This window comes from Xiphophorus hellerii, chromosome 6 (genome assembly GCF_003331165.1).
Source record: "Xiphophorus hellerii strain 12219 chromosome 6, Xiphophorus_hellerii-4.1, whole genome shotgun sequence".
NCBI lineage: Eukaryota > Metazoa > Chordata > Actinopteri > Cyprinodontiformes > Poeciliidae > Xiphophorus > Xiphophorus hellerii.
Window position 1 is genome coordinate 15,807,631 of NC_045677.1, and position 23,854 is coordinate 15,831,484.

General features: G+C 38.8%; 1 protein-coding gene across 1 annotated transcript in view; it reads right to left on the reverse strand.

Moving 5' to 3' along the window:
- The window catches only part of bcl2b (BCL2 apoptosis regulator b), a 35,578-nt gene that overhangs the window by 10,388 nt on the left and 1,336 nt on the right, over window positions 1–23,854 (reverse strand). The window lies entirely within an intron of this gene.

Consider the following 23,854-nt stretch of genomic DNA (forward strand, 5'->3'; position numbering starts at 1 on the left):
CTGGCTCACATTTTGGATTTTATTTGTATCCTTTTCCATTCAGTCTATAAATATGTGTCACTTGTGTTAGTCTGTAATAGGAAATCTCTACTAGATACATTAATGTCTGTTTCAATTTGGAAAGGTGCAGGGGTATAGATAGATGCTGTATTGTCTTTGTTTTATTTATACTGTTAAAGACAGAATTAAGTACTCCAATTTGTAGAGCACTACCAAATGATGGATAGCTTCAATGCACATACCTGGACCTCAAAGACATGAGCTAATCAATATTTGTTAACTGTGTTGATTTTAACTCAACATCTTTTTCAACAAGAAATGAATGGCTGAGAATAAACTTTGCTTGGAGGAAAATAAACTGCATAGGGTTTGTTTAATCTGCTCTCCTGGTTTCCCTGTGATCTTCATTAAAGCTCAGGATTTATTATTAGTCCATTCTAGATGGCTGAGATGTCAAAGAAGAGGATAAACTACAAATAGACAATTGTTTAACCCCTCAATAAATCTCTGTGACTCAGTTCCTTCTGCAATCAGTCCAATATCCTCCACACCTCCTCCTTTTTGTCAACAAAAGGTGGCAAAAAATTGCCCCAAAAATACACATGGTAGCTAAAAGAAGATGTTTCCTCCTCAGTGGATGTCCGCCTGTCTGGCTGCCTTGGAGCAGGAAGGGACTCAACAGCGGAGCAACTGCTGTGCTGCTATAAATACAGAGAAGTTTCATCTAAGCTCCTTGTTCAGGGCTTCCCAATCTAATAAAACACCTCTCACCTCCCCCTGTTCGGTCCATTTAAAAGGCCACAGATGACGTCCAAGAGCAGAGAGAGGGTGGAAAAGGGCAGCTGAGTCATCATGTGTTGGGGTGGATGCTGGTGTGCGCTAAAGTGCATGAGTGGCTTTCCAGCATAGACAGGATGTCTGCCACTTGAAGGCTGGGTGAGGACCTCATCTGAGTTTGTAGCCTTTAATCTGAGTGTAACAGGCAAAGGCAAAAAAAAAAGAAAAAGAAAGAAAAGCTGGCCGTCTTCATGTGAATAAGGGGGGAACACTTTCCAGACTGGTCAGTTTTGTTCACATGTTGCAACTGGGAATGTAAAGGGGCACTTGTTTAAAGAGCCACTTTGTAATTGAAAGTGGCCCTTTTGAACTGTGCTGAGACATTGAGTGGAAGAAAAGGAGTTAATGATTATATTCCCAGTTAAAACTTTCAGACTTTAAAACATCAGAGCTGCTTTATCAGCTTTGGTTTTCTGCTTATAGAAAAAAAAAACACAACAAAGCTCATCTCATTTTGGCACATGAAGAAAGCCTGGGAGCCTCTTCAGCTGAGCTGCTCTGCCTGACAGGAACCGTAGATGGAGACCGTGGGAACCAGCAGATTTCCCAGGTGGCCTATTGCTTCTCCAGTAACAAACACAATCCAGAGGAGGGGCTCATTTCCTGCCGTAAGGCGGCATGCAGCCTCAAGCCTTAAAAGTAAGATCCACTGACCCTGAAGACCACACAACCACGTCTCCAGAAATAGACGTATGAGCCTGAGCCAAAAACAGCTACTGTATATGGAGTCATGACTGGGATGTGTGGGAGCACACCAGTTCCAGAGGGGCCTTGTGAATGTTCTCCCCGATGTACAATAAAACACAGAGTTCTTTGATAGAAATGACATGTTTAGTAGCTCTGATGTAACTGGATTACTCAGCCTTAAGAGGTTTTTCAGTCAGGCAAGACAGTCTTTGTTGAAGGAACCTCAACAGTTCAGCCAGTGTGAAGTCACTTCCTGTACCAAGCGCTGCACAAATGACATCATTGTCTGGTTTAGAACCAAGCCAACCCAAGTATGGTCAGATCAGAATCTGTGTACGTAACCAGGGAAAGACTTGAGGCAAGCCAAGCATGTAGTCATACTAATTCCATGAAAAGAGGGGGTGAATAGAGGCAAAGCTACAGTTTGGAGGACACTGTAACTAAGAGACTTTTTATTTGTTTTGAATCAAATCATCTGAGACTCTCAGGGAGTGCCTTGCAAGAGTGTTCTTATGTTAAGGAATATTTTCCCCATTTTGTCACATTACACCAGCAAACGTGTGCGAATTTCTTTGAGATTTTATGTGGAGAGCAACACAAAGTTCTTATTGGTGAGCTGTAAAACTACATTTCATTGACATCACAGCTGCATGCCTTCTGGGTTTGCATTCTAACCGTCCTTAGCAAAATAGCTCAAACTCAGCTGATTCTGGACTTTGACTGGGACATTTAGAGGACATTGTCATTGCGGAAGATGCCATCAAGTCTTTTATTTATGCTCTACCTGGATTTTCTCCCAGACTGTATTTCACTTCTTCCACCTTCCTGTCAAGTCTGAACCGGCTTCCCTGTCCCTGCTGAAGGAAAAAAAACATTCCCACAGTATGATACCCTGTCACCAACATGTTTCCCTACAACGATGGGACATTCAGCATGTTTGCGGCTTGATTTATACCAACATTAAGTAATATGCAGGTGCAAAATTTATTTGCAAACTAGGCGACATTTTGAAGGCAATTGGTTACATTGGATTTTATTTAGAGGGAGAAAATGAGGATGAATAAGTATCCATGAAATATGTTCTTTCTCTTTTGCAACAACAGAGGCTTTTATTAATGTCATGCTATGCATTTCTTGTGATTTTATGAAGTTGCTGAAATGTACTATACAAATGACTTGACACATCTTTCATTCCTTCCTTCCTTCCTTCCTTTGCTACTTTGTGTTGTTCAATCACATTTAAGCTGACCTAAAATGCATTAGGATTAGAGCTTTTAATGGGACTAAATATACAAAAATTCAAGGGATATGACACAAGGAATCTGTAATACATCTACCAACAGTTACTTTAACAGAAATTAGACTTATTTGCTTTTTTTCTTGAATAGCCCCTGTAATTTCCCCTACAAAGGTAAATGTAACATCATCCAGGTGAGGATTAATCTTGTCAGGAGAGGAGAAAGTACCCTAACATCAAAGCTCGCCTCCCATTGTCTCCTCTTTCATACAGGAGAGGTCTTGGAAAGTCATCTGCGAAATGAAAGCGTTAGCAGCAAGGTATTTGAGCGGTTTGTGTGACTCGAATACACAGGGGCCCGGTTTCAGGTTCTTCTGTGTTCTCTGTGCGCCCATGTAAATGAGCGAGACCACACTCTGGGACGGGGGCAGATAGACGATCTCAGATGTCTGATAATGTCAGTGAAAACAATCGTGCGTAAGAGGTACGACTCCCAGAGGAACGCCTTTGAAGTTGAGAGAGGGAAAGACGGAGGTCATTGAAAATGTTCCACAAAGTCACAGACAAAAGCTGCTTTCTCCTGCAAACTCTGGAATTAAAGTCGGTGTTAAAACTAAGTCAAACTTCTTACAGTTCTTAGGTTTTCTGTGTCAGTTATTGTAGACAGGTGTGTTAGAAAGTAACTGAAGCTTCTGCTGTTGTTTAGAATGACTGCAGAATGTCTTGGCGCACAGAGGAGTTCATTGTCAACTCTGCATGGTGAACAGGAGCCAGATCATGAACCTTTCACCGCTTTGCTTGACAATTGGAGTTTGGTGATTTTATGCTCTGGCTCTAAATAAAAAGCAACATTGTGCATTGAGGCAAACGCTGTTGTTCTAGTCTGTTCTTATGGACTTATAATACAGTGAAATTGAGACAAATATAGTGCAGGGAAATTAAATCTTATCAAGTCGAAGTTTCTTCGTTGGACAGATAACGATGTGGATATTGTTTCTCACAATAGATAAGAATCAGAGTGTCAAAAAAGTCTTTACATTTCCTGTTTCTAACAAGTTTTGAAGAATGGTATTTTGAGAATTTTTCAGTCATTCGACTAATTTGGAGTTCAGATGATGCTAAGGCTTTTTAACTCAAAATATACAAAGCTTTAATCGATAGTATTTAGCAGTAACACGGGACTTATGGAAAAATGTTGGTATTCAACATTTGTTTATTGTTCAGGAAGACAAGAAGCTGAAATAATTGTTTTAGGCTTTGTCATTTTGGAAATTGTGCTAACTTGAAGTTTCAGACTGAATGATACAATTCATGTCCTATTTAGAATATTGTTTTTTTGAAGTTGCATTGCAAAAGCAAATCTAAATAAATTTGTATCAAATAAAATTATATGTCTATCATTTTTAATTCAAAATCTGACATTAATTAATTTCCAGTTGAGGAAGTGGAAGAAATAACTGTCCTTTAACATGTATTCTTCAATCTATCATTTATTTATTAAACACCGAGTATACCCTGGACTAGTCAACAGGCCATCAGAACTCAACAACAACATAAATGCGAAATAGAGAGGCTGATTATCCTAACATTCTTGTTTTTGGACAGTGGGAGTTTTTGTTTGGAGTACCCAGGGGAAACCCACAAACACACAGAGAGAATATTCAAACGCCACACAGAAAGGCCCTTTTGTTGCAAAATAAGTGTTTACAGCTACTGCATGCAGCCCTGTCTTCCTCTGTCACGTAATTCTTTAATTTCATGAGCTAATCAATTATGATTAGAACTAAGTTAAGCAACAATGATTACAAGCTGCTAGATTGTAACTAAAACTAAACTGGACGATCTCCAGAATATTCGTTTGGTTGTCATTTTGCAAATAATCTATGTTCCTCTTACAATCCTTAAAAACAAGCCATACATGTTCAGTGTATTTGTTTTGGGTTTATTTTAGCTTAACACAACTGACTTGGGCATTTAACATTTAACGTGCTAATTAAAGTTTGTTGCATCTAAGATGTAGGTAGTTTTTTCTTCACCTGAGATCACTGCAAAGCCATTCCTAGTAATGAACATTCTATGACAATCGAGTTTGGGGAAATTCCCAACTCCCAAATATCTCATCTGTTTTTCATAAGTACATAAACTTTCACTTTGGAAATGACTGTAGAAATCCCCTTTTATTGATCTGACATCAACAGTTACCATTTGTAGGATCAGCATTGATATTGAACTCAGTAGTTTTTGATAATGAACAAGGGACATAAACAAACACCACTTTAATTCTGACATACATATCCTAAGGCAAATGACATATCTGACAAACAAATGATGCAACGCCACATACAGAAATAAGACTGAGACTTTATTTGGTGTCTATTCCTGTTTTCATGACAGATTAAAAATGGACATGGTGCTGAGAGACAAGTCAGAAAGCTTTCTCACAGTCGGACTGCGGTTGCGAAATGCATGACAAAACTTCTCTAACTTCCATAGGAATGAGGTAATGTTAAAAGAAAGAGGAGGCGGGGAAGGATATTCTCAGAGAGCCTTTCTCCAAATGAGAAATCCAAGCATGTACCCTGAGTCTGTTCTAGGATTGACTGTTGCCACTTCTAGACGAAGTTCTCAAATTTCCCCCTGTTTTCCTTTATGAAAGGCTGGGAATACTGGGAGAAAGTTCATTGACCTCTCTTAGGCAACCAGCTGATTTTCATCTAGGCTGGGGGAGAGGAATCTCAGGAATGCATTGATGTGCAGAGACAAACAACTGCACAGTGAGCTTTAGTAACCCGGACCGAGAAAGCCAGCATAAAGCTCAGCTTTATGCCACACATTACGATTATGTAATAAAATAAGTACAGTTGAGGTTTATTTCTCTTCTGTGAAGCAATCTGAGTCCAAGGCAACAGTTTGGTGCAGAGACGAATGCCATTTTTCCTCCCATCTATTTCCAGTTCAATGTGACTCGGAGGCCTTGTGGAGAGCTGCGTCTGTTGTGCAAAAGGCTTTGAAAAACAGGGGAATTGTTTGAACAGGCTGGCTCACTCAGAGCCGTGTGACCTTCCTTGTCTGCCTGCAAAGACCAAAAGGAAACAAGCACATCCTACCTGATGAATTACAATTAGCTTGTCTGTTGTGACAGTGATCGTCCAGTGGGAAAATGTGCATAAAACAAATGAGGTCTGTGTCACTTTTGTTGAAAAAGAACATCTCTATCTTGCATGAGCTTCCTGTTATCAGAGACTGCTCAGCAGCCTGGTTGTACTCAGACAACAAGACCCAAACTCGAACTTTTCATGGTAAAATGTACTCAAATACAAAGTTGAGACAGCACATTATAAAAATACCAGTCGAGTCATTATTCTGTTCAGATACAGCTTTTGTGTTGCGGACATGCGCTGACATGAGCTGAAAGGTCAATTGAAGAGGAAAAAGCCATTACTCTAAAACCAACAAAAAAAAAAGATAGATTCCAGTTTTCATATCACAGAGATGTCTTTTGTCTGATGAAGCAAATAAGTTGAAATGTTTGGCCATTATGATCACAATTATATTTGGAGGAAATAGGGGGAAGTTTGCAAACCCAACTGTGAAGTTTGGGTGTGGCGGTATCATGTCGTCGGGTGGTTTAGCTGGAGGATGGACTGGTGCAGTTCGCAAAGTAGATGGCATCATGAGGCAAAAACAGTATGAGGAAATATTGAGGAAACATCTACTGACATCAAATATAAAATTAAAGCTATGGCATAAATAAATCTTCCAAACAGACAAATGGGTCCGATCCATAAAGGTGTGTGTGAGCCGTCTACCCTACAAACCGGAGTTACAAAGCCCACACAAAATGTTTATCCAAAATACTAAGGATGTATTTAAAGAGTCCAAATATGGCATTTTCCAAATAGAAATAATGTAGGTAATCCTATCTGATCTAAAATATAAGACTGTGAGACAAAATCTTGTCATTTTATGCAGTTTATGCAAACAGCTGGTTTCAACTACATGTATACCTGCTTATTTTTACTTTGTGCTGTGCAACGCCCATGTGGATGTTTCACGAGTATGTCTATCTGCTTTTTAGTCAGCAGATGGATCAGCTGAGGATCAGATGATGCTCGAGTCAGATGACTTTAACAAGTAACTTTCATCCAAAGTTTCTAGTATTAATTTTTGACTTTCACTTCAACATTAACTCAAATTAAATCCTAATCATTTACCCAGCCAACCCCATTGTCAACCATTCAACTTTTTCGTCTACAAAAGTAGCCATCAGCCTCGACCTGGCGATAAGGAATAAGAGGATTGCCTGTTTATAACTTCATAAGCCTTTAGTTATTGCCTGCCCTTCCGTCTCTCATCCCCTTGCCCCCCTACTCCACTGCCCTGTTAGCTGCACCTCCTGATCAAAGTCCATCCATTTCAGGCAGCAATATTTTTCTCCCTCTTTTCCTGCCTGGAATGCAGGAATGTAGACTCATTTAATTTAAACCTGGATTCCCTGAAGGTCAGGTTGCTGGTATCAGAAAATGGGTTCGCACAAACGGCTGAAAAATGTGACACAGCGCCAGCTGGAGTCTTCTTTTAACATCAGCATATTGAAATGCTGTGGATTTTAAGCTTGAGGAGTACATTTACTGGTGTCACTCTTTGAAGCCTTTTTACCACATAGCCTCTTGAAGCGTGAAAGATTAAAAAAGGGCCTTTTATAGGATAATTTGCAGAGTTGATTAACATTCTGGTGGTTAGATTTGCAGACACAAGCCTTGTCTAGACAGAAGTCAAAAAATTCCCCAATAAAACAATACGGCGCCCGACATAAATACTGACGTTATAAAAAAATCCGATCTGACATAAAATGACTGATACACAACCCTAAATAAAAGAAATGACAAGCTCTTAGAAGAAAAAGATTCACTGTCAGTCCTTCTCTTTTTAGATCCACATTTTCTTTGAGGTATCTGTCATTATTTCTGTGACAGCCCAACAACCAATTAAAGGTCTCCCCTTTGGGGTAGACTGCGTGTGTCTGTTTGGGTATTTCATTTCACCCTCACCGAGAAGGCATCACTCATATCCCTTATATTTTCAACACATATTGTCATGTTATAACGATAAACATCACAGTATTTTATTTATTTATGTGACAGACCAACCCAAAGTGGAGCATAACTGAAAAGTGGAGGAGAAACTGCACACGGTTTTCATTATTTTAGCAAATAAAAATGTGAACAGTGTGGCACTTTTGTATCAACCCCCATTTTACTCTGATACCCCCCCAAAAAATCAACACACAACACACAGCCTTAAGAAGTTCCCTATCCAGCAGCCAGAGTCTGTTTTTGCTCTTTATTCTCTGTAGTTGTTCTGTGAAAACCACTGAGGGTTTTCTAAGGAACATTAGTGACGATGAACATCAAGACACACATCTGACAGGAGAGGAATAAAGTTTTGAGGATCTATGAAGCTTTGAACATCTCATAAACGACTGTTCTGTCTTTCATCCAAAAATGGGAAGATCCACAGCTGTGGTGGGAGAATCTGTTCACAGAAAAACGTTGAGTGTTGTACCCCGCACATCTGGACTTCATGGAAGAATGTCACAAAGAAACCTACTGGTGATGGAAAGGCATAGTACATGGCTTGGTGCCGCCTACATGGATGGTGGACACATCACACTTATGGAAGAAGGTGCTCTGGTCAGATGAGAACCAAATTTAACTTTCTGTCCTTTGTGAGAAAGTGAGAGTGAAAGCTACTGCACGCCAATTACAGCATCCTAATTGTAAATCCCAACGGTGGCAGCATCATGCTTCAGGGATGATTTTCTTCAGCAGGGAAGGTGGAAGCTTTTCCGATCTTGCAACACCGGCTTAAACGAGAGCCCAAGCATAAAAAGCATCCCACAAAGTCAACTTTAACTGCAGGCTGAATTTTGTACGCGACCTGCATGGTCACTGGTTGGCTGTTAATTGAGTCTTTGCTCAAAGACCCTGACACCAAACGTCGGAAGCACTCAATCAATACAACATAGACAGAGTGATATCTGAGCAGCGGCTGACCTCACTCAGTGCTGAGAGGAACAGATCCGATTTCCTGTGGGGTATTTGCTCTGTAGCCAAAAAAAAAATCACATTGGGGAGGGGGAGCAGAGAATTATTTACTCCAGACCTCCAGCGATGAGAAGAGAAACCTACTTACTATCATCTGGCTCTTGTCACTTTTTTTTTTTTTTTCCAGAGAGGGGCTAGGGGTGTTTGGGGGGCAGCAGAGTATGTATGGAGAGGAGCCAATAATGGCATTCTGTTTGTTAATGGCCAGTGCTGTGGTTAGTTGCACTGGGAAATCCCAGAGGATGTGTGTGTGCGTGTGCAGGGGTGTGTGTGTTTGCGCTGAGGCCGAATGGCACAGCTAACAGGAAGCTAGGCACCCCGGGGCCATCTGCTCCCTGCCATGGCTCACATGTCACCCTGTGACAACAGAGCATTATTGATTCACACCGCCACATCCGCTTCTGTGTTCACACACTGTTGGTGTGTGTGTGCGCGCGTGCGGACGCGTGCATGTGTGTATGTGTGCATACATAGCTATTCTGTGGACAGCAAATAATTTATTTGCACTACTGCATCCGCTTCTGTGTTTGTCAACCGGCGTGTGTGTGTGTGTGTGTGCGCGCGCGCAATTTATACATTTTAAAGGGTTATTCTAATCAAATCACAAAAATATATTTCCACACCAGATTAGTAGTCATCCATGCATAAGATTCCAGTTTTACTTTAAAGTTGCGCCGTTTTTTTTAGGTTTTTTTTATAATGAAACGTCGACTGAATGACTGCCAACGTGGACTTTATGCCCTCTCTTTTAGTTGCACAGTTTTTTGCACCAAGAGCTAATAACAAATAACAATAATATTTAAAAGAATAAGAACAATGGGAATTCAAACTTCATAATCTTTTTTTTTTAGCAAAAATTAAAGCAACATGAAGGATAATGCGGGTACATTGCAGTTTAGTTATCACTGTTACTCTGCTTTTCCCTCTTTTAGTATAAATCTGGAATTAACTCTCTTTCCTACAACTTTATCAATCTCCAATTGTCTTAACCTGAACAAAGGTAAAACTAAAATGCTGTATTAAATCATGTTGTTTTCTGCTGATTTCAGCTAAGTTGTCTATGTGCATCCTCCTTATTTTGGCTTTGTCTTCCAACCCAGCTACAGATGTTCTGCGATGTGTTCAGATGCACGTTTTCAAACCCAAACAATATTCTTTTAAGAGCAAACAGTATGCTCTCGCAACCATTTGAAATACTTCATACTAGCTGAGTCATTTTCCAACCGCCCAATTATGCACATTTGCAAAAAACACAGCTTAGGAGTCTGATTGCATCGCTCACTCTCACCTATCTGTGAATTTGTTTGGACATTCACTTCTCAGAAAACTGACATCAACAACTCGTTCAGCATTATTTGACCTTCATAATGATATGGATGATGTAAGGTTGAGTATCTGTCCTGACAAACATCTATTCTAATTCTTGTATTTTACTAAAGCAAAACGTTGCAGACTGCAAACATTATGGACATAAAAGCTTTAAACATTTAATCAATATATATGTACATGCCCGGTGGCACTTACTCCATACTATAAAAATACTAATTCTTCAAAAAACCTTCATGTTTTTTTTTTATTATTAATAACATGATGAAAACCTTTGTTCACTTTGTTAATGTATTGAACATGATTTACTTTCTGTCTTTATACAAAAATAATCATGTAAAGATGAATGAAAATAAAATGTTCTTTATTTTCACTCATGTATTTTTAGATTTTATTTTATTGTTTTTTGCTTAACTTACTTAACTTTGTAGAAATAGAAATAGAACTGAAAGACCTAAAATAAGCAAAATAGAAAAATATTCGACTGGCGATCTATTCTATAACAATAAAATCTAATGGTTCAACAAGGACTTTAAAAGCAGAATTTGTGTCTGTCTTTCAGACTGTGTTTGGCTCAACTTAAGTTCAAAATACTGTAAATTTAGACCAGTTAAAATGCAACAATGTGACATATCTGAACATTTTTTATCTATTACTGTAGACAGTTTTTCTGTTTCTTCCAGAAATAGAAGAGTGATTATTAAAATGTTACTTTAAAATATGAGTCACAAATTAACCTTTATCTGTCTTTGTCAGATTCAGTCACATATGCTGGATGTGCATATGTGAAAAACTTGATGATAGCATGTTAGCACACAGTGCTAATAAAGTTCAGTCGTATTCAATGTGTAGAACAATATTATATATTAGAAACACAATAGTACCACAGTAAACAATAAAGACCAATCCACCGATTACATGTTTTTCGTAGCTTCATATTAACAATAGTTGGTGGAAATAAAGATGCAGAGTTGGGAAGCAGACAGTGAGAAGGTGACTGGTAGAGGGGGGATGGGAAGGAGAAAGGGTAAAAGAGGGAAGGAGAAAAAGGTGTGTGGCTCTTTTTCTATTTTTTTTTTTTTTTGCTTTCAGCTTCTTTTAGTTTTCGACCCTCCACTGAGAAAATTAGGGGTATTTACTCATTTTCTCCAGCTACAACTTCATTTGCAATTTGCAGCCTCCACCTTCATGCCCACTGATTCCTTTTCTAGCAGTTGTACTTTTTCATCCTCTTGATCTTTCTGTTGTGTTTTTTAGCTTTCTTCTTCCAAAACGGTCCTCCCTTCTTGGAGTCTCTTGTCTTTCTTTATTTCTGTCTTCTCTTCAAAATGTTTCATTGCGTATTGAAGTTGTTCTTTTTCCAGTTATAATTGTAAAATATCCCACCCTGCTCTTCTTTTTTCCTCCCCATCTCCACTTTGTTCTCTGACTCTTTTTCCTTTCTACCAGAAGCTCGGTCATTTTCATCCTCAGGTTATCAGTGTACTGATGCAGATGGTTATGTTCTTTGTCAACCCTCTCAGCTTTTCTTTCAGAGCAGACAGCAAGGAGATCTCTCTCTGTACTTGTCATCATTCAACCTTTTTGCTATCGTTTTGTCCTGGTAGTGTGGAGGTTTCCTCGTGCTCGGTGTTTGTCTCATGCAACTCGTTGAAGGTCTCCTTCTCCAACACAAGAAGCTTCATCTTATTAACACATTTTCCCAATAGGTGATTTTCTGCCAAAGACTTAGATTGTGAAGTCTAGAATGCATTCACCAATGGACTATTGAAGGGTTGAGGCAACTTATGAGTTCTCCTTATTTTTGCCTGGACCTTAAGGCCTCTTCGGTTTAAAACACGTACTCACTCCACACTGGTTTAAATCACACTTGAGTAAAAAGATTTGCCGCAGAGATACACACTATGAGTTTTGGGAAACATTACATCCAAGAAATCTCCATCACCAGGTGCTACAAAGCGCCGTTTTCACACTGCTTTTATGAATGCAAATTCTTTAGATGTTAGATGTGATTTAGTTTTGTAGGACTGGTGGTTCTGCTGCTCCGTCTTACCAGATAGGATGACCTCATCTAAGTACAAAGAATTATTTTATTAAAGAAATTAATGGCAAACATAATAATGTGTGTTTGTTTTCATCACACAAACTCATTACCTTAATATTATATATCCACCAACCCACTTATCTAGGCAGCAAATCAGGTAAGATTGTTCTGAATGCAGTCATGAACACACACAGATACACACACCCAGATACACTTCTTAGGGTACCTCAGAGCAACCAATTAACTTCACATGCATGTTTTGGGATTGCTGAAGAAAGCAGGAGAACAAGAGAGAAGCCACACATGCACAGGGAGAACAAACGCCATGCAGAAAGAGAAATAGATCTGAGTCTAGGATTTTCTCGCTGCAAGGCAACAGTGCAAATTATTGCATCACTGTCCAGCCGGCAACTGTTAATGCAAACTCTGACTAGTTAATTTTGCTCATTTTAAATCACTGCCTGTCTTTCCATCCTGTAATTCTCATATAAGCTGCTTATGTCTACAGTCAGGGCAATAATTATTGAGCTTAAGATAACTAGAACTTCAGCATCCAAGGCTGGAAGTTTGTCTGGCCACCACTTACAGTAAGGTGAAAAAATCTCCAAGCATCTCAAGTCATTATCAATAGCCCTTATAGATTTAGTCTTATAGTAAACTTTTAACTATAAACAAACACAAACATATATCTTCTAACTTGAAGTGTTATTACCATTTCAGGTAGGACTAGCCAGAGTCCCAACTTGATTCTGTTAAAATCTTTGGATGGAGCTGAAGATCCAGGTGATAGCTAGCAGACTTTTCAGCCACAAAGACTTCAAGCTCTTCACCCATATCCATTGATATCAACATTTCAACTGAAACATGCAGCAAGCTGGTCAGAAATTATAAGGAGTTGACTGCTGTAATACCAATCAAAGAGTTTTCCATTGATGTTTAAGAGGACCATACATTATTTTTTAACATGCCATTTTTGATGTAAAAAAAAAAAGAGAACCCTGTTTGAATTCATATGAAAAATGATCTTCATGATTGAATTAAAATAAGTGAAAAAGAAAATCTGCCAAGGGTATGAATAATTTTGGGCCTTGTATGAAATCACCTCATATCACTTATTAGGCACGGTGGAGGATCTCTGATGCTGTATGATTTGAATTCAGTGTGAAATTTTGCCTTTTTGTCCTAATCAAAGAAGAGTATGACTTAAGAGCTGCAGTATGTCATCAGCATAAGAGAATACTTTGGAGAAAAATATGTTTATAGTGAATAAAATAATTGAATGTGAGAATATCTAACATGTTCATTGTTTTTCAGCTGCAAACATTTCACATAATTAATAACTGTAATCTGAACTCTACTATACTAACCCACATAAAAATGCTTTCGGTTTGCAAAGAAAAATGTTTCTATAAGGCTCCAAGAGCTGGAGTTCATATTCCCAACACGGTGCTTTTTTAATATACAAAAAAAAAAAAAAAAAGTACTTTTGGTGCTTTGTCCTAAGATGATCAACAATAGTGAGAGAATGGGAGGAACAGTTTGACCTTGCCCTATATTGATATGCTGCACAATACAAGGGCGTGCCTTGTGGCAAAGTCGACTAGTGTCTCAGTAGGCGGCTCATTATCCAGCTCCAACCCTGACAGGAAAGGTGAAAAAACTCTTTTATCCGCCGTCTCAAATTGCTCAGTGGGACATTTTTTAATGCAGATCAGTGGCAGGTTTGTTATGTGAGCAGGAAAGATAGCACGGATGCAAACAGGTCAGGGGTTTGTGTGCAACATGACAATTACAGGACCACACAGGAGAAGTGATGGTAATGCTGCTATATTTAGAGGCCTCTCACATGTCCCTGCATTTTTCAAGGATCTGGAGCATCACCTGACACTGAGAGTCACGTCTCGGGTATTAGTGTGTCGTTTGTTCAGGCAAGAGGTGTGTGTGTAAATATATACATCCTCAAAGTTTTTGAGTGAGACAGTCACAGGTAAAGGGACTAAAAAAAGATAATGTAATACCCCATGTGAGGTGTAGACAGACTTTATAGTTCCACTTGTGGAAGATGCATTTAGTGCCTGGGTTTCTCTGTTCCATATATTATTCATCAGTGTGTGCTTTGAGTGGTACAGAGGGGCTTTTAAATAGCTCAGGCATGTGCTCTTTGTAAAACCGGAAAGCAGAAGGCTACTCGACTACAATATTTTAAAGGAAATAGAATTACATAAATTTATCTACATAATTCATCAATCGTAAATCTTATTTGAGACCCATAATTAATAACAAGGGGATTTTTGCTCAAACTTCAAATATTCAAAAACTCCTTGCATCAGCAAGCATTCTTAAAAGTACGCACTACTGACAGGAATATCTGGTGAAAAAAACAAAACAAAAGTGGCCTAAACCTTTCACTGAGCCTTCAGAAAAGAAAACCTTTATTACATCTCCATTATTTATTTGCAATCACTGTTCCCCAACAGACATTCCTCCAGTTCTCCAGAGGAGGCCCAGAAATAAGCACACAACAGGATGGGGTGGAGGTTTCTCAGGGGAAAGGCGAGGTCATGGAAATAAAAAACAAACCCACATCACTTTATCACAGTAACTGTGACAGCCCAGTGTTTTTTGAGATAATCGAGTTGTTTGGGTGGTTTGTCATGCTCAGCAGTGATTGCTGCACTTTTGGAACATTCATGAAACGCTCGGCATGTGTGGAATCAGAAAGATGAAGCAAATATGACGCAGAAGCACAAGCATAATATGAGGATGATTTGAAGAAATCAAGCTGCCTGTTTGACCCTTTCTTCCACTAAACCGCATGATCAAACAGCGAGTTTTGTTTTGGAGAGACAGCATGTTTGTATGATCTAAAACATTTTTCAGCAATTTTTCACAATAATAAAGCATGACTAACAAAATTGTGGTCATGAAAATTATTTTTATTTTAGCTCTTTTATTATTTTCTGTAGTGTCTTTGTCCTGTTCAGAGTTGTGAGAGAGCTGGAGCCTATCAAAGCAGTTATTGGTCAAAAGGCGACTTAAACCCTTAATGGATCTTGAAGGCATCATAGAACCAACACACAAGAAAAAGAAACAGGCAGTTTCTTTTGGAGTGATTCTCCAGAAGTCACTTGAGAATCACTAGTTAAACCTAACAAGTGTTTTGAACTTGGGAACAAACCTGAGGATCCAGAGAAAACCACATTTGTGGTGGAGGAACATAAAAATCCATCAAAGACTCAAACCATCTGAGATTTAAAACCCAGACATTCTGGCTATGTGCCAACTACCATGGAGCCAAAAAGAAAGACAAACTCAGTTCAAATTGTAAAAGCTGCTGCCATACTGTTTCTTATCCTGCCACAGATGTTGGCATATCCAAAAATATAACCTTACTTGCCTCTAAACTTGAATAATAAAGCACATTTTCTGAAACATCAAGACCTGTCATGCCTATGGCAGGTCTATGAAGAATGTGATCCGCTCCTGTTTTGTAGATTGCATGTGTAAGTAAATGAAGGCTGTTGAACGTAGGTTATCTTTGCTGGAACATCACTGTTTTACTCCAACAATTAATGATCACCTGACCAACTGGGGATTAAAGTCCAATGGCTCAACACACAATCACTCTGTCCTAAGTGGTCAGATAATTATTAGCTGATGTTTTCAGAAAATAGGTCAGACAGGTCCACTTGTTGGGACCACTTCAAGCATTCAGCATTCAGAGGTGAGTGAACTTTCATCAGTGGAGAGTACACATCTGTTGAACATCTACTTTACTTTTCAGAAGACGTTTTTGATATGTTTAAGAGAAATTATTCATCTTTGTTTAAGAAATATCAGTAAGGAAATTTAAGGTCAAGATTTTTGTCTGGAAGACAAAAGCCTATTTAGAGATGATTATAGATCTCTTATAAAGACCAGATAGAACATATGTGAATGCATAGAACCTTCAAGAACATTCAGCCAATAGGAATAGTAACCTAAAAAAAAAACTTGTAAAAGTTGTTCCCCCCCTCCGGTTCATCTTATGAATGTCTTTTCTGCAGTCTAGCTATAAATCAAAAATTAAACCAGATGAATTTGGAACCATGCTCCATGAACTTATATAAATAAAACAAAACTTCTTGATCGCAATGTCCAAAAAGTATTGCATGTTTCAAGAAAAAAGGTTGTACATATCCATGTACAAAACATATCCATCTGTACAGCAAGAGTTTGATTATGCAACTGGTTTATGCTGCAGCCAGTAACAAAAAGTTTTTTAGTAGAGGAAAGAATATATTTAATGAAATACCAACTATTTCAGCGAAAACACAAAGCGCAGCAAAGGAAAAGATGTAGATGTATGTCAACAGTATAATGATGATGTTGAGCCGTCCTGAAAATCCACAAATGACTTGCGGAGATTCAAGCTAAGCATCATTAAAAAAATCTTTGGTTAAAAGAGTAGGTCAAGTTAAAAAGTCAAAGAAAGAGAACTACATGCCTTTGACAGGATTTCCAAAGTAGTTAGACCTCCTCAGCTTTTGTGATGTTACAACCATAAAAATTATTTCTTGCAGATCAAAACTTTAAACAAATATGATGTTTGTTTGTAGTCTGTTGTGGCATTTAAGAGCTTTTCTTCTAGGATTATCTAGCATTTAGATCAATGTTTCTTCCAATAAACTCTCACCTGAAGAAAAGCTTCCTTACAGCAAGACAGTGCCACCACTGTGTTTTATGGTTGAAATGGTGTATTGAGGAAGTTGGAAGGTGTTAGTTTTTTGCCACATAGTTTTCCATGTAGGCCACAACACCATTTTGCACAACATGACTTGCTGCAAACTAAAATTGAGACTTCTTCTGGTTTTGGTGAACAATTGATTTTTCTTTCCATTGTTCCGTGAAAGCCAGATTTGAATTAAAGAGTGGTTGGTCAGAGGGTCAAAGCTCGTCGTATTGTTTTAAAGCCTAACTCTGCTTTAAACTTCTCATCCACTTTCTCCCTGACCTATATTCTCTGTTTCTTGATCTCTGTAATTCTGGTCAATAATGCTCTGTGACAATCCTTCAAAGCCTTCATATGCAGGTGACGTCTGGAGGAAATTGGTTGCACTGGATTTTATTTCAGAGTGTCAGACTGAACAGAAAGGTTCATCACACATTTTCAATTTTTATTAGTAAAAAATATTCCTTTCACTCCACAATTATGCACTATCTTGTGTTGGGCTATCAAATAAAAGCCCATTAAATGCATTGGAGTCTGCTGCTGCAATATGACAAAATGTGCAAAAGTGAAAAATATTTGATAACAACAAGAACATTTATGTTCTTTTATTCCAAAACTGTAAAATAACTTTGCACTCACTCCCCGTTGCAAGTCAAGCAATGCTCTCAGGACTTACAGTAAAGGGTTAACCCTGCTTTTGTATGCATTCCACACACAGAGCTGAAGGCTGGCATAAAAGGTCTTTGTGCATCCAGTAGATCTCTGAGAGATTTCTAGACGCCTGCTACTGGAAGAAGGTATTCTTGTCAGACCGATTCGAACAGTTAGAGCCCAGAGCAGCCTGCCTCTGTAGGAAACGTTTCTGAGGTTACAGTTGCCGAGCTGATGGGTGTAAACACAGTGGCAGATGGTGAGCGACCAAGGCCTGCACAGCAAGAGGGGTACCGCACAGGGGGAAATGTTGGCTCCCTCTTGCCACATTGAGCTCTCTTGTGGTGCTCAAGTCTCTATTAGAAAGAGAGTCAAAATTTAACTGGAAAATCTAAATGCTGTCAGACTCTCCAAGCACAGAGTTGTCAACATACAGTATATAGTGAAGCTAACTTAATAGTTGGGAAGGAAATAGCACTAATTGCCATTGTCTTGAGTATTTATTTAGTTCTGAGCTCAGATGGGTAAAAACAAGAAGACTATGTGCATCCTTCTAATAAAGCTGGTCCAGACTGATGAACCAACTGTGACAGTGCGCAGGGGGAGAAGAGAAGATTTGTAGCTTAGAACGGATGGATCAGTCATGACTTAGAGAGCTCATTACACTGGAAAACATAAGTCTTCAGATGTAGCAGGCCTTTCATTGTCTGTACAATGCTCTTTTTTTCTTCTAAGGAAAAAAACTTCAAAGCACAGCTAGGTATCGCCTAGAACAATTCATGGCTGCAGCCTTTATTAGTATTGACTTGTGTTAAACAGACTGGCTCTGCAGCTCTGGAAAGAAGAGAGATCTCAGCGTGGAATTTTATATTTCTACCTTTCCTTGTATGCTTCTTTTATGATTTATTTTGTTTGGGTTATGTCTCCCCTCTGCCAGCACATCACCAATATAGAGATTAATGACTTCCTCTCTGTCCCACATAGCCTCTACAACGGGGTGCGGCAAGAGGCCCACTATACCATAGCAACATGCGGGTCCCACCCACCACTGAGCAGATTGTTGCTCAGGGAATCCCCCACAGGATGGACCCAGCCCAGGCTTATATTGTCTACTCTTAACAGACAAACACAGACACATACCTGTAACACAGGGAATTTAAAAAGAAACAGGCCACCTGGTAAGACAGACATCTGATCTTAGTGTGTTTCAGATCAAATGAGAAAGAACATCTAAACACAGATACAGAGCTTTGCAAATTTATTCATACCCTTTGAAGATTTCCACACTTTATTGCATTGCAACCAAAGGCTTCAATGTATTTTATGAGAAACATCAACTTCAAGAAATGTGAAGTGGAAGGAAAATGTTTCAATGTTCTCTTGTTTGTTTGTTTTTTTACAAATAGAAATCTAAAAAGTATATGCTAAAAAGCATACATTTAGTCTGATACCTCTTACTAAAATCCAGGGCAAACATCTACCTTTCAAAGTCACCTGATTGATAAAAAAAAAAGTCCACTAGCATGAAATTTAATCTCGATCGACACATGAAGGGACTATTTGCAGTTTGGCACAAGCTATGAATGGAACACAAGAAGCGTCTGGAAGATGGTCTATTCAGATGATCCTCTTTGGCAAACCTGGCAGAAACCTCAAAAGACCTGTAACCACTACAGCAAAACGTGATTTTATAAATTAATGACTCAGGGTACTGAATATAGATGCATGTCATATCTTTCAGATGTTTATTTGTAAAAAAAAAATTAATACTATGTTGTTGTTTTTTTCCGTGTACTTCACAATTACACGCTCCTTTTTTGTTGGCCTATCACATTAAAATGAAATTGTTGCAATGTGTCAAAATGTAATTATGAATGGTTTTGCAAGGCACTGGATCTTAACGTATAATAATAAAACAGTTAGAAAATCACCACAATATTTAGAATAATTACCTAAATATCAATGCAAAATTTTAATGTGGCAGAAGTCTCATTTAAACCCATAAGTGTGCAGATTGATTGACCATTGTTAGTGTCTACCATTGTACATTAATTGTCATTTTTTACAAGTAGACCAAAAGACACTTGCATCTTGGAGCATAGCAAAATACAACAGAAAAAAAATGTCATAACATCAGCACTGAGCAATTTCCCGTCAGGAACTAAACACATTTTCTTAATCTGAACTGCTTACGGTTAACTGTTGTGAAAATGCTGTTTTCCTCTTAAGGTTCATTTTGGCACATAGCAGTGTGTGTGTGTGTGTATGTCCGTATGCGTCCGCATGCATGTGTGTGCACACGCGTGCCCCTGCAGCCAGTCAAACGCCTCAGGTCAGGCATGTAATTTCTGGACTTGGACGCCGTCTTCGGCTGCTTTGTTCAATCACTCGGTATTTACTGCCTGTAAATAAACACAGGTGTGCAGCCTGAGCTCAAATTGGAACATGCAATTTCCCTCCAACCAAAGGTCAAAATTTTAACTAAATATTTGGGACAAAGAAAGGGACCTTGTTTCAAATTCTGGGGTGTGGGAAGTAATCAGGGCAGAATGGGAGCAATTTCACCCTCAAGGGGGTTCAACGAATACAGTGAGGGCTTGTCACTTCTAAGGGACATGCTGTAGTTCATTGAAAGGTACATCTGACTCACTCCTGTGTGCAGACTTAACAACGATCAGTGGGCATTTCTATTTTTGATGCAGCTTTTCAAAACAACAAGAAACAGAAAGTTGTTGAGAGCTATTTCAACACCACTTTTGTATTTTAAAATGCCATAATGTGTTGATTGGTCCCACAACATTCACATTTTCTACACAGTAGCACGCCAGACTGAATGTGACCATAAGTACAACCTGTCTAAACAGGCATTTAACCATGTTTACTGAATGTCTTCATTGTTTGGAAGATGTATAAACTCTTTATACAGAGCAAAAACACACAAGTGCAAGGTTCACCTGGCAGATGGCGGATAAAACTGACCTGTGTGTACCTCAGCACCAACTCACACTCCTCACAATTAGGTCATCTCGCACCAGCAAAACCCCAACATCAGATTAAACATAAGCACATCGGCTCCAACACAAATGCTAGATTATTTTCTCACAGTGGAAGCCATTGTTCTGCCCACATCGTAAGGAGACTGAGGTCACATCCTTTTTCCTTTGAGGGTGTTCAGGCATATCCTACAGTAAAAAAAACTTCATCATGTTGCCTGTTTAAACAGCTGATTTTATGACTCAACACAAGAAACAAAGAAAAGCATGTGGTTTGAGTTTTATGTAAAAAATTTTTTTACAAACCTAGAAAAGTCATTTATGAATTTTACATACTGATATCTCACACATTATTGGTCTCAGAGATCTATTGGACTACGGGCACAAAATATTATCTACTTTATATATTTCTATCTCACTTAATACAAAATGCTTGTATGATTTTGTTAGAATAAGTGTAAGCTATTATTATGAGAAGCAGAAATAAAGTGACTTAAGCCTGACACTCATGTCTATTTGAGACTTTTATTTTGAAGTAAGAAAGGAAGTAGTTCTTTGTTGTTCTGCTGTGTTGACAGTTAAACAATACTAAAATATAGTAACTTATGAAAATCAATCAATAATTTCACAACAAAGGATGTATCCAATCATGATTTTTGGACTCAAAGTCATTTAAGACTAGGCGTTAACCGATGCCAAGTTCCAGTCTTTAGTGCAACATAGAAGCCTTGAAATAAGAATCTGTAATGGGCAAAGTAACACAGGGACTTCTTACATTCAAAATTATAATAAGCAAGCAAAAAATGAATAAATAAATAAAAGATGGAGCCAGATTTCACAGAGCTTATCAAGAGCACAGAGTGTGTCTCAGTTATTACAGGACATGCTATAACCAAAACAAACACCTCAGGGAATTCCCTGCATTCAAATTAATACAAATCCACATCAGCATTGATCTATCTAGGATGTCAAATCTAGCTTCAGTTAAACATATTTAAGGTCCGTTTTTTGATTAGAATAAAACCTTTCAAACCAACCCTAACGCCAAACATTTGCCATAATAACAATCCCTCAATAATCCTGTGGATTAAAGGATGCTATTTTCTTTCCCACTCCAGCTGATGCAGACACAGTCATCTCCACCCAGCTGTAAAACACAGACTATGATGACCTACATTATTGTACAGTGGGCACACACTCCAGGGATTGTAGGCAGGCGTCTATGCAGCACTAGGCTTTAAGACACAGGTCGAAAAAAAAAGAAAAGAAAACCTCGATGCACAACAGAGGACTGCATGTTAAACACAGTGGCTGCAGATTAGCTCTCTGTTCCTGCAGGGCCCTCCCTCTACTGCCTGCCTTTGATATTTGGCAAAACCTGTCACCTCCAGGGGCAAGACAGACACAAGGGGAATGTTAAACGGTCCTATCCTTTGAGATGAAACATTCGATATGAATCATTGATGCCGCTCATCTTCAAACTCTCTTTCGCTCTCTCTCTCACATACACACATTCACATGTATATGTATATATATCCCATTTATCATAGCTTCCAGCTATTACGGCCATGCAGCACAAATGCTATGTTCTTATAATGAGCAACTCCACTAATTAAAGGCTAATTCATTACAGTTTGGTTTAATGGCAATGTAGAAGTTGCATATTCTGCACTTTTCACACAGAAACTGCAGGACGATATGCAAAACATTTTCCTCAAACATGATATTGTACAGTTCCAACAGGTTTCTCTCAGAGTGTGTGCATCTACGCGGGAAGGTCAACGTTTAGAAGGTTCATGGGTCCATGTGCTTCAACAACCTAACGTGATGCCCAGAGGCTTTAACACATTAACCAGAAGCTCGCAGTGCGCTGACATGTGTCTGGTGCTCTTCACCCTGCAGGAAACACATTCTAATGCAATACATGGCAGCATGCAAGGGCAGAAATTAGGTGTTACAGGTGCTGGACCACCAGCTCCTGACAGCCAAAGTGTTTCCTTTAAGGAACTTATTTAAACCTACTTGTTATTTGTGAAAAACAGAGTTCTACCATCCTGTTGCTTTATAAAAGGTGGTGTGGGATGGGCATTGAAAATGGGCCAGCTTTGAAGGAACAAATGCAAAAAGAGGAGATAAGTAAGTAGACAATGTCCCCTCATCTTTAAGGTTCAATTCTGAACAAAAGCATTCATATAAGCGCATTTACTCCCTGGCTGGGAGAACAGTCCTGCTGCTTTGGCCCAATGCATTAAACTTCCATCCCTTCCCAACGAACCTTTTCCAGTTGATGAGGTTGTCAAAGACAAATCCTGTATTATTTATACAAAACCTTGAACGGTATTCCGTGATTTCATTACCTAGTGCCTTAACCAATATAAAGTGCTTATTTGTAGGAAATCAATAAGCCAGGCCTGCCCTCATCAGAGGTGTACAACAAAAGATCCATTTGTAGACCATAACGTTTTTGTTTTTATTTGTACCGGTTGCCACTTGATGCTGTTTTGTAGAAATTTGCTTTATTTTTGAATGCAGATGCTTCTTTTTGGAATAAGGTCATCTTCTGTCTCTCAGTGACAAATGATAAAAAAATGTTGCCAATCAATGTTTAATATTGGCACAAGCAACCGCACATTTCTACAATTTTGCTTATTTTCATTGGCTTCCATTTTATTTCAAAATTAATTTAAGGATTTGCTTCTATTTCGTTTTTTAACAGGCGAGCTTCATTTCATCTGTCTAAACCACTGCCCTCTCTCATGTACCATCTCGCACTGCCAGACCAGATGGCTACACATGTTGCAAAGAGTCGCTAGTCATTTCACTTCTTCACCATTTTGTTGGTTGTTATGTTTGGTTTTGTTGCATAACCCTTTTAGCATTGTTCTTTTCACTTAAGTATTGGTTTGTAAGGCAGTTACAGTGAAGCTCTTCTTTCAAAATAAAAAATTAAATGTTAAGCATACAGGATAGTCAAACTCGTTAAATTCTAAACCAGCTTTTACTTCCCCAATTTTTCATTTAGACATTCTCTTCTTCTTCCTCTTCTTCTTCGTCTTCTTCCTGACAGCTGTCCGTCTACAACTGGCTGTTGAGTTTAAAGGGCGGGACTTATCTCAGAGCGTAGGGAGGTGTGACCTAACCCTTAATTCTTATTGGACGCGAGGACTTTAACTGCCAACGTGGTCATCCAATCAGCAGCTCATACAGGAAAGGCCGCGCTCGCATTGAGGTGCGTCACAAGCACATCTTCGAGGATGATTT